Source organism: Pelodiscus sinensis, chromosome 15, assembly GCF_049634645.1.
Source record: "Pelodiscus sinensis isolate JC-2024 chromosome 15, ASM4963464v1, whole genome shotgun sequence".
NCBI lineage: Eukaryota > Metazoa > Chordata > Testudines > Trionychidae > Pelodiscus > Pelodiscus sinensis.
In genome coordinates, this window is record NC_134725.1 from 556499 (window position 1) to 575038 (window position 18540).

Sequence of the window (18540 nt, forward strand, 5' to 3'; positions counted from 1 at the left end):
TTTTCCCAGAACTTCCTAAATGGATATTTTCCCCCCTCTAACCGTTTTGGACTATAGAAAGATGCTGGTACAGTGTCAGTATTTTTGTGAAGCTATTTGCTGATTGCTGATTTGGTTAAGTAAACCTCTAACAGAGCAAGGTTTCATCCTTACCACTGTGCTAGTCTGCACCTCCTAAACATTTAGGAGGTCTTAGGATTTAGGGTGTCTTCAATCATTTCTGGGTGCCCAATTTGAGACACTTTCAAAGGGGTGGATTTTTATAGGGTAAGTGCTCACTCAGTCCTTTTTTGAAAATCTTGGTCTAGAGCTCCTTTCACTCAAGCAGTCTCATCTTATCCAGTGCCTAATGTCACTCTGGTGACCATGGTTTTTTTTCTGCCTATGCTGTCCTGAACTCTTCCTCTTGGTTTTTCTCAAGGAGAGAGAGATCAAAGGTTACTTACATTGTGCGCCAGTGTGTGGAGGAGATAGAGCGCCATGGAATGGAGGAGGTGGGCATCTAGCGTGTCTCTGGGGTTGCAATTGATATCCAAGCTTTGAAAGCAGCCTTTGATGTCAGTAAGTATTTGCTCCTGAGGTTTTCCTTTGTGTTATGATCTCCTGAGTGTCCTTTCAGGTTATTGTGCTGTTTTAATCTTGCATAGCCCAGGAAGCATGAAGAAGCAGAGACCTTGGTGCAAGGAGTATCCTCTTACCCCAGCTATGTGCTTTATTAATGTCCTCCAGTGACGGATGTTAACCCGAGGTATTAAGGGATTGGATTCTTGTATTGAGAAATGTGGTGATTATTTTTCCCCCTGGAACTGAAATGGTGGTTTTGCATGCCTTGCCATACCATGATAAATCACAGACACTGTCGAGTCCAGCCCCCTGCCCAAAGCAGGACCAATCCCAACTAAATCAACCTGGCCAGGGCTTTGTCAAGCCAAGACTTCAAAACTTCTAGGGATGGAGACTCCACTACTTCCCTAGGGAACCCATTCCAGTGCTTCACCACCCTCCTAGGGAAATCGTTTTTCCTAATATCCAACCTGGACCTCCCCTACTGTAATTTGAGACCATTGCTCCTTGTTCACTACTGAGAACAGCCTCTCTCCATCCTCTTTGGAACCTCCCTTCAGGAAGTTGAAGGCTGCTATCAAATCCCCCCTCACTCTTCTCTTCTGCAGACTAAATAAGCCCAAATCCATCAGCCTCTCCTCATAGGTCATGTGCTCCAGCCCCCTAATCATGTTGGTTGCCCTCCGCTGGACCCTCTCCAATGCGTCTACATCCTTTCTATAGTGGGGGCCCCAGAACTCGATGCAATACTGCAAATGTGGCCTCACCAGTGCCAAATAAAGGGGAATAATCACTTCTCTGGATCTGCTGGCAATGCTCCTCCTAATGCAACCTACACCTTCTTGGCTACAAGGTCACACTGTTGACTCATACCCAGCTTCTCATCCACTGTAATCCCCAGGTCCTTTTCTGCCAAACTGTTACTTAGCCAGTCGGTCCCCAGCCTGTAACAATGCTTGGGATCTTCCATCCCAAGTGCAGGACTCTGCACTTGTCCTTGCTGAACATAATCAGATTTTTCTTGGCCCAATCCTCTAATCTGTCTAGGTCACTCTGGACCCTATCCCTGCCCTTCAACCTCTCTCCCTAGCTTAGTGTGATCTGCAAACTTGAAGGGGGTGCAATCCATCTCCTTATCCAGGTCATTAATAAAGATGTTGAACAAAACCGGCTCTAGAACTGATCCTTGGGGCACTCCGCTAGAAACTGACTGCCAACCTGACATCGAGCCATTGATCACTACCCATTGGGCCTGACAATCTAGCTAGCTTTCTATCCATCTTACAGTCCATTTAGACAATCCATACTCCCTTAACTTGCTGGCAGGAATATTGTGGGAGACCATATCAAAAGCCTTGCTAAAGTCAAGGTATATCACATCCACTGACTTTCCCATATCCACAGAGCCAGTTACCTCATCATAGAAGCTAATCAGATTGGTCAGGCACGACTTGCCCTTTGTGAATCCATGTTGACTATTCCTGATCACTTTCCCCTCTTCCAAGTGCCTCAAAATGGATTCTTTGAGGATCCCCTCCATGATTTTTCTGGGGACTGAGGTAAGGCTGACTGGTCTGTAGTTCCCTGCATCGTCCTTCTTCCCTTTTTTGAAGATGGGCACTACATTTGCCTTTTTCCAATCATCTGGGATCTCTCCCGATCTCCACGAATTTTCAAAGATAACGGCCAAAGGCTCCTCAATGACATTTGCCAACTCCCTCAGTACCCTCGGATGCATTAAATCCGGACCCATGGATTTGTGTACGTTTAGCTTTTCTAAATAGTTCCTAACTTGTTCTTTACCCACCACAGGCTGTCCACCTCCTTCCCATACTGCATTGCCTAGTGCAGTAGTCTGGGACCTGACCTTGTCCGTGAATATAGAGGCAAAGAAAGCATTGAGTACTTCAGCTTTCCCCACATCGTCTGTCACTGGGTTACCGCCCTCATCCAGTAAGGGCCTCCCTGATCACCCCCTTATTGCTAACATGCCTGTAGAAACCTTTCCTGTTACCCTTCACATCCCTTGCTAGCTGAAATTCCAGTTGTGCTTTCACCTTCCTGATTACTCCCCTGCATTCTGGAGCAATATATTTATACTCCTCCCTCGTCATCTGTCCAAGTTTCTACTTCTTGTAAGCTTCCAGCGGCTAAGGGGTGTTTGAGTTTATTGTACTAGAGAGTTCCAGATGGGGATGAGGGGGAAATCTCGTTCCCCTGGGGTACAGAGCCCCCAGAAGGGTCTGAGGCTGGAAGTCAAATCAGTGAGGCAGGAGAGAAATCTAGAAGGGAAAACTTTATTATGCATGCAGGCTGGCAGCAGAGCAGTAGCAGTCAGCCCTGAGTTACAGGTTTTTTGATCCTTTATACAGAATGCTTAGACAGTTCAGTTGTTGATTGTTTTCCTTAACATATCAAAGTCTCAGCAGAAGTACTCTGAGACTTCTGTTCACCCCAGGAGTGCTAGAAGTAAGTTTTACACAACAAAGGCACATGAGAATGTGGAGTGAGTAGTCTTACAAGGCAAACTGTAACAAAGATAAGAGTTTACATGATAATTTGTGACAGACTAGGAGTCTCCATGAATTTGAGATAGGCATTGTAAGGGTCTTTGATTAGAGTTTAGATGATTCCACTCTGATACAGGGAGAGAGGTCTGGAAAACTTTTAACCCTTACAGCAGTTTTCTTTTAGAGAGTTATGATTTCCTCCAGTGTCCCCCCTTAGACACAATTGGAGTTATTTGATTTTCCCCACAGGGACATGAGTGTTATTATTCTACAATATATTAGGACAATGAAAAGCATGTAATTGACACTGGCTCAGCCTCTCATGGCGCTCAGTCTGGGTCTCATTGAAGACAATGTAAAGACTCCCTTGAATTCTGGGTGTTGGATCCATCCCATGACACTGGCATTAATAGAAACAATTCTGAGTAAAGCTGAGTTTGTTTTCTTGTGTTCCTGTCAGAGCAGATAGAAACCTAGATGTCATCCTGACTGTACTGGGGGTCTAGCTGAAAAGTGGTCACATTGTAACTATTAAGTGGCACTGGGATAATATAAATGGAGAACTCAGCAACCAACCTGAGCAAAGTGACTACAAGTGAGTAACATCAGCTATTTGGGTAGGGAGAGAAGATAAAGGATAAACAAAGGGAAACCAAAAAAGAGAACAATAATAGGAATGACTGAAGGACCACCACCTTGTGTGTTTATATGTCGCCCTGCTTTCTCTTACAGACAACAACGATGTGTCCGTGATGATGAGCGAGATGGATGTTAACGCCATTGCAGGGACATTAAAATTATACTTCAGAGAACTGCCTGAACCCCTCTTTACAGACGAACTATACCCCAACTTTGCTGAGGGTATTGGTGTGTAATAGAAGAAATCTATCATGTGCTGAATGTTACTGACGATCCTCTTTAGGAGACTGCTCCTGAGACCTTAGTTCTAGGATGGATATTGCCTACATATTAAGAGAAGAGAAATCCTATTTGTCTAAAATTGTATCTGTCCTATTCAGTTTCCAAAAGGAGATAAATCTGGTTTGGGATGGGCTGTAATCTCCTGTGTTGACCCAGAAGGGAGGCATTGCAAGGTGCATCTATACTGCACCTGTAGCTTGAAATAAGCGACGCAATTTGTGCTACACAAATTGCATAGCTCATTTCAAGTCAATTTTGAAATAGCTTATTTCAAAATTTGGCACTGTCTACACGGCACTTATTTTGAAATAAATCACGATTCCGAAACGTCCCTTACTCCTCCTGGAATGAGGTTTAGAGGGATGTTGGAATAGTGAGCCAGTTATATTTCAAAATAATGGGTGCTCTCAAAAGATGCGGAATAGCTATTTCGGGATACCAGAGGTATCCCGAAATAGCTCCACTGTGTAGACGTAGCCTTACTCTTCTGGGTCTCGAATGCACTTGTGTTCGGTCTCCTGCACAGAGGAAAGGATTCTCCATCATCTGTCTAACAGGAGAGAACTGAATTCAGTGGTGGAGTGAGGCGGTGCCTGGATTGAATTCGGAGCCTCTTGTCTCCATAATGTAATTACAGCAAATTAAGCATCACCCACATTTTCTCATGTAGTTACATAGGGTATGTCTACACTACCACCCTAGTTCGAACTAGGGTGGTTAATGTAGGCAACCAAAGTTGCAAATGAAGCCTGGGATTTAAATATCCACGAGGAGTACTGGTAGTTCGGATTAGAGAGCCTAATCCAAACTACCTACTCCGTGCCGCATGTAGCCGCGGGCACGGAGTCCGAACTACTGGGGCTTTAAAAATGGCGGCGCCCAGCAAGATGCAAATGAAGCCCGGGATATTTAAATCCCGGGCTTCATTTGCAACTTCGGTTGTCTACAGTAACCACCCTAGTTCGAACTAGGGTGGTAGTGTAGACATACCCATAGTCAGTAAAGCTCTCGTTCCCTTTCTGTATTTTTTTTCTCTCCTCCCATAGCACTTTCAGACCCTGTTGCAAAGGAAAGCTGCATGCTGAACTTACTGCTCTCGCTTCCAGAACCCAACCTCATGACATTCCTTTTCCTCCTGGACCATTTAAAAAGGTAAATACAGACCCCCTTATAAAGGTGCATTTCACGTGTAAATCAATTTCAAGTGCCATGGAGAGAGGTGCTCCTTTCTTGGAGCTGTGTCATGTCACTCAAAGAGCACCTTCACTGATTTTCATTTACTCTGTATTGAGTAACGCACGTAAAATAGTTTTGGTAATGTGCTAAGTCCTGTTTTCCATGCTCAGTTACTGAAGCTGTTACAAATTGTACCCAGGGAAGGGATGAGAAAATTCTTCACAGCCTAGCCCAGTGAAAACGTGAAGCATACTCATAATATCTCCATAAAAAAAAAAAAAAAAAAAAAAAAAAAAAGCACACTTTCAAGTGAACTAAGTAATTGAACATAGTAAATGGGCTAAATCTTAAAAGTTTTGACCATGTTCAAAGTATCTTTGTCTTACCAGGTATTTGCATTTTAACACCACCCGTCTTTTAGGAATTCCAACAACATCTTGTGTTAGCACGAAATTGCTCCCTGCTGTATGGGACCTCCCATATGGAATTCACTTCCTAGCTGCATAGGTCCTTCCAACCGTTTAACATCTATAAAGCTTCCTTTTTCAAAGGTGCTTATTGCTGTCACTCAGTTAGGTGTCTTCTTTATCCTCCTCCTCACTTAAAGGCCTTTTTTGGTCTTATTTATTTGTCATTTTTTCAGGGGGACTTTATTATATGGTGTTTGTGGTGTGTTTGTAATTCCAACAAGATTACGGTACAGTGCTCAGAGCACCTAAGTATTCATTAAATGAGCATGTTTATTACATGCACGGTGTTTTCTTTTTAAAAATTTAAAAAAATCATGTATTTGATGTGTGTTCACACTATGGAATGTTTCTGTAGAGATCAAGGGTGGTCTTATGGTGGTTCTTCAAGTGATGTCCCTGTTGGGTGCTCCACTATTGGTGTCAGGTTATCCCGGCACCGCAGATCAGAGTTTTCAATAGCAGTAGTCAGTTGGGCCTCGCATGTGTGGTAGGTGCCTCATGGCACTCATGCCTTAGCACCCCGACCCTCCTCAGTTTCTTCGCTACCACCCTCAGTCACTGATGGCACTCTGTTCTCTCCTCAGCGTTTGCTTTCTAGTCAGGATAGAAATAGTTGTTAGTTAGTTAAGCTTGTTAGTCGGTTATTTTTACTTTCACTTTCCAGTTATTACTTGCTTTTTTTTTTTTTTTTTTTTTTTTTTTAAAAGAAGGAAAGGGATCACGGGGCCTCCTTCCCTCACACTCCCTTACTCCCACCATTTTTTTCTCCGAGTTTAATCCCCATGTGTAGTTAGTTAAAAAACGCCCCCCCCCCCCCCCTCAAAAAAAAAAAAAAAAAAAGATGAAAAAGAGGAGGAAGAATGGAAAAAGAGAGACCACAGATAAGCACCAGTTTTGGGGTACCATGCTGGGTTCTCTGGGTTTTAAGAAGTGTGACACGTCGCGACCCAATGCCTCGCGACCCAGTGCCTGTCTTGGACTGGCACACCTCCTGCATTCTCTGCTTGGGGTATGCTCATGTTCCTCAGAAGTGCAACCATTGTTGCAGCCTCACCGCTACATCCAGGAGGGACAGAGTTGAGGCTGAGGATATTGCTCTTTGATAAGGCACTCCAGCATTCGGAGCCACAACAGTCGCCCAGGCCTCAATACAAGTCATTTAAGGCACCCAGGAAACAGGCTGGCTCTCCCTTGACAAAGGGATCCGCCAAAAGAAGGGTCTCCAGCGAGATCCCTATCAGCCACCCTGTTTCCAAAAGTCAGTAAGGGAGACAGACCAGGTACCTCCGGTACCATGGCATCGTGTGCCTCTACAAGCACACACTCTAAGTTGCACCAGTCTCATCCAACGGCACCTTCCTGGGAAGCGTCAGCACCAGCAAAGATGCAGGAAAGGGCGAAATCACAAGGACTGGCAAAAACATTGGCACTGGCCAGGGGATCGGCTCCAACAAAGGCACCGGCCCCAGAACTGTCATCTCCAGCACCAGCACCTATGCCACTGCCACCTCTTCACACAGCACCAATGGACAGGACCATGGCTGCGGAACGTCCAGCACCAAAGAGAGCTGATTGCGGTGCTTCGGCACCAACTGGGATGGAGCAGTCTCACCACCCTGGCACAGCAGCGAGAGAGCCATCACCAGCATAGTGTTCCTTGTGAGGTTCCCCTGAGTTTCCCAGGTCTCCAGTGCTGTCAGAGCACAGTGATTTTGATGACAATGACCATAGGAGTGTCTTCTCAGCACAGCACTCCTCTCCTACCCAGTCATGTTCCACCTCTCAGGGACAGATCTCGACGAGCCCATCAGCCACTGTGGTAAGCATGATAGCCTTGCCCTCCACCACACTATCCTGTGCAGTGGTCACCATGAGATCCATGGATGTCATACCAACAACCGTCTACTGCTCCATCCACTCTGGCGAAGAGACCCCCTCCAACTTCACCAGCTCACAGTCTTCCCCACCGAAGACTTGGAGGAGGAAGAGGGCCAAATCCAGGAGGAGGCCCCTGACCCAGACCATCCAGACACTTCCTTGGTTGTCAAGTATGAGAGGGGGAGCCGTGTTAGTCTGAATCTGCAAAAGCGGCGAGGAGTCCTGTGGCACTTTATAGACTAACTGAAGTGTAGGAGCATAAGCTTTCATGGGCAAAGACCCACTTCGTCAGATGCAAGTAGTGGAAATTTCCAGAGGCAGGTATAAATATGCAGGCCAGAATCAGGCTGGAGATGACGAGGTGGATCCAATCAGGGAGGATGAGGCCCACTTCTAGTAGCTGATCTGGAGGTGTGAATTCCAAGAGAGGAGAAGCTGCTTCTGTAGTTAGCTAGCCATTCACAGTCTTTGTTTAATCCTAATATATTACTAATATATTATGCCATCATGTGCCAACAATGCCCCACTGCTATATACACATCGGCCAAACTGGACAGTCCCTACGTAAAAGAATCAATGGACACAAATCAGATATTAGGAATGGCAACATCCTCCTTTGTCATCTCCAGCCTGATTCTGGCCTGCATATTTATACCTGCCTCTGGAAATTTCCACTACATGCATCTGACGAAGTGGGTCTTTGCCCACGAAAGCTTATGCTCCAACACTTTGGTTAGTCTATAAGGTGCCACAGGACTCCTCGCCGCTTTTCCTTGGTTGATAACTTCTCTTCTTCACCAGACGAGGCAGTAAGTCCCACTGATCCATCCCCAGCGGACAACTTAAAACAATTTCAGGACCTTTTTAGAAGGGTGGCCACTAGCCAGGAGGGTCCTCTCCAGGAAGTACAGGAGAAGTAACAGAGACTCCTGAAAATCCTCCAGGCGACACTGCATGTGAAGATCACGCTACCTATCGATGAGGCCATAATGGAGGCCTCTGAGGAGATCTGGCAGACCCTGGCTTTCATCCCCCGCCCCCAACCAATAAGAGAGCTGACAGGAAGGATTTTGTCCAGGCTAAGGACATGAACTTCTTGGTCTCCCACCTACAGCCAAATTCCCTCATTGTGGAGGCGGTTCATCACAGAGCGAATCTTCCACAGTTCAAGTCAGCGGCCCAGGACAAGGACCACAAGAGGTTGGACCTCTTTGCCCACAAGATGTACTCCTCTACCACACTTCAGTTTAGGATTGTGAATTACTCCGCATTGCTGGCTGTGACAGGGTGTACCAACCCCGCACTGGCAGTGAAGGGGTTAACCAGGCTTGCTGGGCTGAGAAGGCCCCTCCCCCACAGCCCTGCTGGGCATGTTCCAGCTGCAGGGCCGGTATAAAGGCTCTGGTTGGGGCTGACCACCAGAGGGGAAGGAGCTCCTGCTGGAGCACCAGAGCAACCACCCCCGCCAGACCAGCCGCAGCCGCCACACCAGCTGGAGATGCAGCTGCTGTGTCAGCCGCAGCATCAACTGTAGCCAATGACGATGCAGCAGCATTTGCCTGCACAGGTGGGGACCATGCCGGTGAGGGGGTCAGGGTAGGAAGTAGTCCAGGGCGGGGAGCAGGAGGTGTCCTGGCGGACTCTGCGCATTTTGGGGGGTACTCCCCGCCAAGCCAGTGGTGAGGACCACCTACCACTGATAGGGCCTTGGGCTCGGGCCCAATGGAGAGGCAAACGTGGAAACGCCTCGACCCCGACTGCAGCTGCCCCAACCACCCAAGCCAGGCCGAGGGAGAGAGCCCAGAAGGGACGCATCTGCCCAGGGAGAACCAAGCCAGATTCAGGAGCGGCGAACACCTCCTCACAAACCCCATCTGACAGGGCAAATCAGGGCCCACTGTTACGAGTGCAGCCAGGAGGGCCATTTTAAAAGGGACGGTCCCTTCATAGATTGCAGTTATGGGCAGGTGTTAGTGGTGGGGTCATGGGCCAGGAAAAGGGTCTGGGAGAAGATAGCGGTCCCTGTCAAAGTTAATGGGGTCCCGACAACGGTGCTGGTAGATTCGGGGTGCAGCCAGACCCTAATCCGGGAGTGCCTGGCTAGGAAGCCGGCCCGGTGGGGGAAAACCATGCAGTTGTAGTGTATCCACAGGGATGAGAGAGTCTACCCCACAATGGGGGTGTCCCTGGAGATTGGGTCACACGTGGAGTATTGCCAGGTGGTAGTAGCCCCAAAACTGGCCTACCCCGTAGTCCTGGGGCAGGACTGCCCAGGCTTTACGAACCTCCTGCAGGATTGGGGTTCCTGCACTGGCAGGGGTGAAGAACCCCAACCCCCTTGAATGGCATTGGCTAGGCGGTAGACAATTCGGGAGAAGGTACATCAGCTGCTCCTAGGGCAACCAAGCCGCAGCCCTGGGGGCCAGGATCGCCGGTTGACCCCCAGCAGGCAGGGCTAGACTTGGGCAGGGGATTTCCTGCAGGAACAGCAAAACGACCAGACCTTCAGCCGTGCTTGGGAGCAAGCCGGACAGGTGCAACCGAGGGGTGAGCCCACTGTGACCCAAAGTCCAAGGGCTGCAGTTTGAGATCCACAGTGACCTATTGTACCGAATAGTGCAGGATCCGCAGACCAAGGCTGCCAACTGCTGGTACCCTGGAGGTTCCAACAAGCGTTACGCCACCTGGCACACGCGAGAAGACACTGCAGAGGGTGGCCCAACGTTTCTTCTGGCTGGGGATCCATCGAGAGGTAAGCGATTACTGTGCCTCATGCCCAGAGTGCTAGAGGACCGGCCCAGTAGGCATCCCACAGGCTCCGTTGGTACCCTTACCCGTGGTGAGCACCCCATTCGAATGCATCGGTCTGGGCCTTTAGGCTGTGTCTAGACTACATGCCTCTGTCGTCAGAGGCATGTAGATTAGACACATAGGCAAAGGCAAATGAAGCCGCGATTTAAATGATCGCGGCTTCATTTACATGGCTGCCGCGCTGAGCCGACAAACAGCTGATCAGCTGTTTGTCCGCTCAGCGCACTAGTCTGGACACTCCCCTGCCGACATCAAAGCCCTTTGTCAGCAGCCCCGTTATTCCTCGTGGGATGAGGTTTACCGGGGCTGTCGACAAAGGGCTTTGATGTCGGCAGGGGAGCGTCCAGACTAGCGGGCGAGCTGACAAACAGCTGATTAGCTGTTTGTCGGCTCAGCGCGGCAGCCATGTAAATGTAAATGAAGCCGCGATCATTTAAATCGCGGCTTCATTTGCCTTTGCCAAAAAAACAAATCTACATGCCTCTGCCGACAGAGGCATGTAGTTTAGACGTACCCTTAGAGAGGAGTTTGAGTGGGAATAAATACATTTTAGTAGTGGTAGACTATGCTACCTGCTACCTGGAGGACATCCCCGTGAGCCACGACAGCATGTGTTATAGCGGACGAGCTCCTGAAGGTGTTCGCGAGGGTCAGGCTGCCGAAAGACATTCTAACAGACCAGGGGACTAAAGTGACCTCCAAACTCATGGCGGAGTTGCGCCGACTATTGAACATCCGGGCCCTGAAGACCTCTGTGTACCATCCCCAGACGGACGGACTGGTGGAACGTTTTAACCAGACACTAAGAGCCATGTTGAGGAAATTCGTTGAGGACGATCCCCGACTCTGGGACAAGTGGCTGCCCGCTCTACTCTTCGCAGTAAGAGAGGTTCCCAAAGCCTTGACAGGTTTCTTGCCATTCGAACTGTTATATGGGAGGCGCCTTCGAGGGGTGCTGGACCTCATAAGAGAGAATTGGGAGGAGCAGGAGACCCACGCCCAAGGGTCACTTCATTATGTGCTGCAATGGAGAGAACGCCTTGAAGAGTTGGGACACCTGGCTAGAGAAAATTTACAGAGGGCCCAGGTGAAGCAGGCCCACCAATATAATAAGGGAGCAAGGGTGAGGACCTTCAAGCCTGGGGACCGAGTATTACTGCTGCTACCGTCAGCAGAGTCCAAGTTGTTGGCGAAGTGGCAGGGTCCCTTCGAGGTAACCCGGAAATTAGGACCGGTGGACTATGAGATACACACGGGTCTCCCTCGGTTGCCCCGGCAAGCATATCATGTAAACCTTTTAAAGGCCTGGAAAGAGTGAGAAGCCATGATGATCTCCCCATACCCCTCAGAACCCGAGCTTGGACCACAAGCTGGAGATTCGCAAGTCCCCCACCCGGTGGACCTGGGCCTACCTGAGCAGTGAAAACAGCTACAGGATCTGAAGGCTCAATTCCCGCAGGTCCTGTCTGCCCAGACAGGGAGGACGTGGCTCACCAACCACCATATTGCTACCATTCCAGGCCAGAAGGCGAGGGACCACCACTGCCCAATTCCCTGGAAAATGTGGGACACAGTGAGGGAGGAAATGGAGCAGATGCTGATGCTAGGGGTGGTGGAGGAATCCCGGAGTGAGTGGCGGAGCCCGATCGTGCTAGTCCCTAATGCCATCTCCAGGTTCGATGTGTACCCCATGCCCCGGGTAGACAAGCTGCTGGAGCAACTGGGGCGGGCGAAGTTTATTTCAATGCTAGACCTCACAAAAGGATATTGGCAGATCCCACTAACCCCCACGGCAAAAGAGAAGACAGCGTTCCCTACATCCTTCGGGCTATACCAATTTATTGTAATGCCATTTCGGTTACATGGAGCCACCGCTACCTTCTAGCGGCTCATGAACAAGGTGTTAGGCCCACACAATGAATACGCCACAGTGTACATCGATGACATCATCATCTGTAGCACGAACTGGTCAGACCATCTATACCAGGCATGTCCAAAGTCCGGCCCGCGGGCCAATTGCGGCCCGTGTTCCGGTTTAATACAGCCCCCCTATCTTTTATGGCCCCCAACGAATCCATATGTATTGAGATGAATACATTGTAAAATCTCAGTTAATGTCAGTTGGTCTAAATCAGTTATAAATATATTTGGACACAACATGTATACTTGGTGTTATGTTCCTGTTCATATTTTTTGAACTTAAAGGTTGTCTGTCAACTTTTATTACCAATAATATATAATGTACTTTACAATGTTCCTGACATACTTCAGCTTCCTGGATTTTTTTTTTTTTCCGTCTGGCCTTCAGATATGAAAGGCAGAGTGATTTAACACCTGTTTAGATTTGTCATCCATGTGACGAAATGAAAAGTATGCCGTTTGCAATAAACTTTGCATAAAATAGTTAATTTGCATTTAATTTTAATGGTTCAAAGAATGTCAGGCAAAATGGTCGGCCCTCGCGCATGTTCACTTCATCAAATCTGGCCCTCTTTGAAAAAAGTTTGGACACCCCTGATCTATACCATCTCGACCAGGTCCTGAGAACCCTGGGGGAGGCTGGCATCACAGCCAAATGCCACCTGGGGCATCGACAGGTGATCTATATGGGGTACACCATGGGGAGGAGGAAGTCCTTACTGGACAAAGTACAGGCCCCGAGGGACTATCCCGTTCCCACTATGAAGAGGCAGGTACAGCAGTTCCTGGGGCTGGTGGGATATTACCGTTGGTTCATACCCAATTTTGCTACTTTAGCCGCCCCTCTAACCGACTTAAAGACCCAGCGACCCTAGGTAGAGTGGATGGTAGAGTAAGAGACTGCATTTTGGACTCTGCGGGACTACCTGACATGGGAGCCCATGCTCGCCCAACCCGACTTTGCAGAACCATTTATTTTGCAGATGGACGTGTCGGAGGTGGGCCTAGGGGCAGTGCTCTCCCAGGAGTTGGAAGGGACAGAGCACCCTATCCTCTATTTGAGCCTCAAGCTGTTCGCTATCGAGACCAGGTATTCCACCATAGAGCAGGAGGCATTAGCGGTGAAATGAGCTATTGAGGCCCTTCGGTATTATCTCCTGGGGAACACTTTCATGCTAGTGACAGATCATGCCCCACTTAAGTGGCTGCACAGCATGGAGGGCTCAAATGCGCGGATTATGCGCTGGAATTGATCACTGCAACTGTATTAGTTCCAGGTGGTGCACCGGCCCAGGAAAGCACATGCTAATGCTGACTTTTGCTCCCGCATAAGTGCCAATGAGGAAGAAGAGGCGCCGGGAGGGTGTGTGACGGGGTGTACCAACCCTGCAGTGGTGGTGAAGGGGTTAACCAGGCTTGCTGGGCTGAGAAGGCCCCTCCCCCGCAGCCCTGCTGGGCATGCTCCAGCTGCAGGGCCAGTATAAAGGCTGGTGGAGCAGCTCAGTTGGGGCTGACCACCGGAGGGGAAGGAGCTCCTACTGGAGCACCGGAGCAATCACCCCCCCCCCCCCCCCCCCGGACCAGCTGCAGCCGCCTCACCAGCCGCAGCCAACAACGATGCAGCAGCATCCACCTACACAGGTGGGGACTACGCCAGCCAGGGGGTTGGGGTAGGAAGCAGCCCAGGGTGGGGAGCAGGAGGTGTTCCAACAGACTGTGTTTCGGGGGGGAACTCCCTGCCAAGCCAGTGGTAGGAACCACCTACCACTGATAGAGCCCTGGGCTGGGGCCTGGTGGAGAGGGAGGGCCTGGGCTCCCCTACCCCCCCCTTCCTTGCCCCCCAGAGAGGGGAGCCTTTATTGGGAACTATAGACTCGACCGTTGAGCCATAGTTACCCCGGACAGGGGGTGCTATAGACTCGGCCACTGGGCCCCACTACCCCACTGACTGGGATGTAGTGAACTAGGCCCTGGGCCTGAATGCCCGGACTAGATGGACTTTAGCTGAAGATAACTCACAGGGGCAAAGCTGGTCCAAGCGGAGCGCCCCGTGACACTGGTGAATTGTGACTTTGACAATTACTCAAAGCTGGCAGAGCTTATGACGTGCCCAATACTTAAGGCACGAGAGGGCCACACAATTGCCCGTACAGCACTACAATTCTCTCTAGATGTTGCTGATACTGCCGCTCGTGCCATGGCAACCGCTATTGTGATGTGTAGGGCATCATGGCTAAAGGCTTCTGGGGTCCCAAAGGAGCTTCAGGGCAAAGTAGATCTGCCTTTTAACAAGGACAAACTCTGTGTCAAAAACTGATAAGGTGCTTCACAGTAGCAAGGATTCCCGTACCACCCTATTGACGCAGATGATATGCTCCTTACCACAAACAGAGGGATGTTCCCTATACTCACCCTCAACATAGGGGGTTCAATTACAATCTCTAAGTTGCAAGCGCAGAAGAAACGCCTCCCACACTTCAAAACAATAGTTTTGAAGGTTTGGTTGAGGGTTTGCCTGATCTCCCCACTGTCTCAGTGCCTCCACACCAATGCCATCTTTTTGTCCACCGTGTACGCTCTTTTTACCACCAATGGGCTTCTATAACAGACCAGTGGGTACTGGAGATCATCTGGACAGGACACCTACACCACCAGCTGGCACAGGGCAGATGGTCACCACAGGAGTCCACACTGCACATCAACCTCTCAGAACTCAGGGCGGTGCGGAACACCTGCATGTATTCACAGTATCTGCAGCCTAACAGTCCATATCCTCACAGGCAACATGACCACCATGTTCTATATAAACAGGCAGGGAGGAGATCGATCCTGTTCCTTATGCACCGAAGCAATTAGACTATGGAATTGGTGCATCTGTCACCATGTCACACTCACAGCATTGTCGGATACTTCATTGGTCTTGTCTTCTGCCGCTAAATGGTGACTCCGAAGCCCACCTTCCTGATCGGTCATTGCTTTGTAGTCACCAACAGTGGAGCACACGTGGGGACATCACTCGAAGAAAAGGAAGTTAGTTACCTTGTGCAGTAACAGTTCAAGATGTGTCCCCCTGTGGGTGCTCCATGACCCACCCTCCTCCCCTCTAGTTCGGAGTACCTAACTACTTGGGTGTGGACGAGTAACCAAGGAGGGTCGGGCCGTGTGCTTGGTGCTAATGCCACAAGGCACTGCACATGCGCGGACTAATCGGCTACTGCTATTGAAAACTCTAAGCTGTGGTGCCGTGACGTCCCAACACCAATAGTAGAGCACCCACGAGGACACACATCTTGAAGAACAGGTGTTACTGCATAAGGTGAGTAACTTACTTTTATGTACCCAGGAGATCTGGGTATATTACATAGCTGGGGTGTAGATCTACCCCACGCTGATGTGCTGTGCACTAAGTGTCTTTGTGGACTCTGCTGCCACACACTTTGAAATGGGGGTCGATTGAAACACACTACAAAACAGAATGGCAGCAGGATCCACACATCTAGAGTGACAGGGTCAGTTTGGAGGAATACAAAAGTAATGAAAGGGAAGTACATTAGCCTCAGACTGAGGAGATCTCTGTTCCCAGGGTAACTAGCAGGGGCTAGTCCAGAACTAGCAGAATCAGAGCAGTTGAGCACCTGGGGCTAATTGAATAGGCTTGGAAAGTCAAGTGAGTGAGGCTGAGAACACCTGGGGCCAATTAAAGAACCAGTTGAGACTAGTTATAAAAAGGCTTCTCTGCAGTTAGTGCACAAGGAGTTGAGAGGATGGAGGAAAGCGCTCCCAGGAGTTTAGGAGAAACAAGCACCAAGTAGACACCAGGGCTGTGTCCAGACTCAGGGTTTTTTCCGAAAAAAGTAGCCTTTTTTCGAAAAAAACTTCCCCTGCGTCCAGACTCAAGCCGCGTTCTTTCAAAATTAATTCAAAAGAACGCGGCTTTTCTTTTGATGGCGGTAAACCTCAATTTACAAGGAACGCCTTCTTTCGAAAGTTCCTCTTTCGAAGGAAGGCGTTCTTCAATGTAAATAGGGCTTCTTCGAAAGAGAGCATCCAGACTCACTGGATGCTTTCTTTCGAAAAAGGAAGCCGCTTTTTCGAAATTTCTCCGTGCAGTCTAGACGCTCTCTTTCGAAAGAGCCTCTTTTGAAAGAAGCCTGCAGTCTAGACATAGCCCAGGAGGATGAACCGGAGAGAAGGAAGGTGCTGGGGAAGGAGCCCAGGGGTCTTGGAGCTGTCTTATAGCAGATGTCAGGGACTCTCATCGGCAGCTGCTATTACAGGACCCTGGGCTGGAACCTGGAGTAGAGGGTGGGCCCAGGTTCCCTCCAACACCCACCTCCCCATTTCCACTCAGGGAAAAGACTGGCTGGGGAAAAGGGGTTTACCCAGCCCTGTATTATTTGGGAGTCCACCGGGACTGTGGAGTTTGGTTTCCCTTTATACCTTCCACTGGCCAATGATAAGAGGAGCTCAAGAAACAGCAAGCTGATACCCTAGGTGTAGTGCCTAAATTGAGGGCTGCTGTGAGCCTCTGAGGCAAGCAAATCTGCCTAAAAGCACAGGACCCACCCAGTTCAAGTAGGAGCTTTGTCACACTAGTTAGTGTACTTAGACAAACCATCATGACTGTACAGTGCCCCAAAGTGCAACTATAACACAAATAAGAATTTGAGAAAAATCTAATGTCCCGTGGTACACAGGCAGCCAGACTAGATCAGAGGTCAGGAATAGTTATTGATGGGGGGGGGGGCACACCAAGAAATTAAGTGGTCACAGGCTGCACTCAGATATTAACGGAGGAGATGTGGGATCTAGGATGGAGGTAGGATGCAGAAGGGAGCTTGGGGATTGGGGTGCAGGAGGGGGCGTGGGGTCTGGGAGGGAGTTTGGGTGAAAGGGGGGCTGTGACTTGAGGTGGGGTTGGGGTGCAGGATCTGGGAGGAGATATGGGGGTATAGGTGCAGGAGAGGATTCTGACCTAGAGGAGTGTAGGGGGGTGCAGGATCTGGAAGAAGATTGTGACCCAGGGCAGGACTGCAGGAGGGGGTGCAGGGTTTGGGAGGGGATATAGGTGCAGGGCTGTGGCTGGGAGGCGCTTACCTAGGTGACTCCCAGCCAGCAGCCCAGCATGTCCTTCAGCCAAGCCCCCTGTTCAGAGCAGCTGGATGAGGGGGGGCATGTGCTGCTCCTGAATGCCACAAGCCCAGGGGTGTACTTCACGTGCTGCCTGCCATGGGAGACTGTGCTGGGGGCAGGGCAGCATATGAAGTCTCTCCCACCCCCACCCCAGTTCGTGGCAGTGCTCAGAAAACACATGGCCTCCAAAGCCATCTGCTTTGAGTGGCAAGTGGGGGTGGGGCAGGCAGGGAGCCTGACAAAGGCTCCTGCTGGGCCATGGGCTGGATCCAGAAGCTTGGCACAGCCCATGGGCCATATTTTGCCAGCCTGTGGACTACATGGACTATGGTCCCTTCTGTCCTTACAATCTATGAAGGAGACATAAGTAGTATAGTTGCTTGTTATATCTAAAACCTCTTAAAAGTAGGTAAAAATAAAGCTGCTTAATAGGAATATTTCTTTGAGCCACAGAATGTAGACACACCCTCTTTTCCCATTGTTTTTTGCTCTTAGGGTTGCTGAGAGAGAGAGAGCGCATCAACAAGATGTCCCTGCACAACCTGGCAACTGTCTTTGGACCAACACTGCTCAGACCCTCAGAGAAGGACAGTTAGATTCCTGCTAACCCAGCCTATAACAATGACTGATTGCTGGTCACTAGAAGTAATGTCCCAGGTAAAAAGGCTAAATATTTTAATTCATCTGCTACAGACACTTAGCCTTTTTGTCCAGAACTAGGCTACCTGCAATCATCTCAAGAGTTTTTGGCAGCACCATGCTTGCCTGACAGTTTTCCAAGGCAGGTGATGTAATCTTTTATTGGACCAACTTCCGTTGGTGAAAGACACTCTTTTGAGCTACAGAGAGCATTTCTTCAGTTTTTTTCAGCACAGTTTAACAATTAACTAAAAGTGTGAACGAGAATTATTTTTAAAAATCATGCTAGCAAAATCAGTGCTATAAACTACCCTGCTAACAGTCCATAGGGTTCATCTACAGAGCAACTTTCAACCATGCTAGGTTCAACACCATCTTGAACACAAGTTTGGCAGAGGTGTTAGTCTGTAACTTTAGAAAAAACTAGTAGTCCTGTAACATCTTAGAGACCAGCAAAAATATAGTATCATCGGCATTTATGGGCAAAACCCACTTCAGATGAATTTATAATAGAAGAA

The 18540-nt window shown here is 49.2% G+C and overlaps 1 pseudogene; it reads left to right on the top strand.

The window, feature by feature from the left end:
* The window catches only part of LOC102443592 (breakpoint cluster region protein-like), a 110964-nt pseudogene extending 92734 nt beyond the window's left edge, over positions 1-18230 (top strand).
* Positions 18231-18540: the final 310 nt, after the last annotated feature.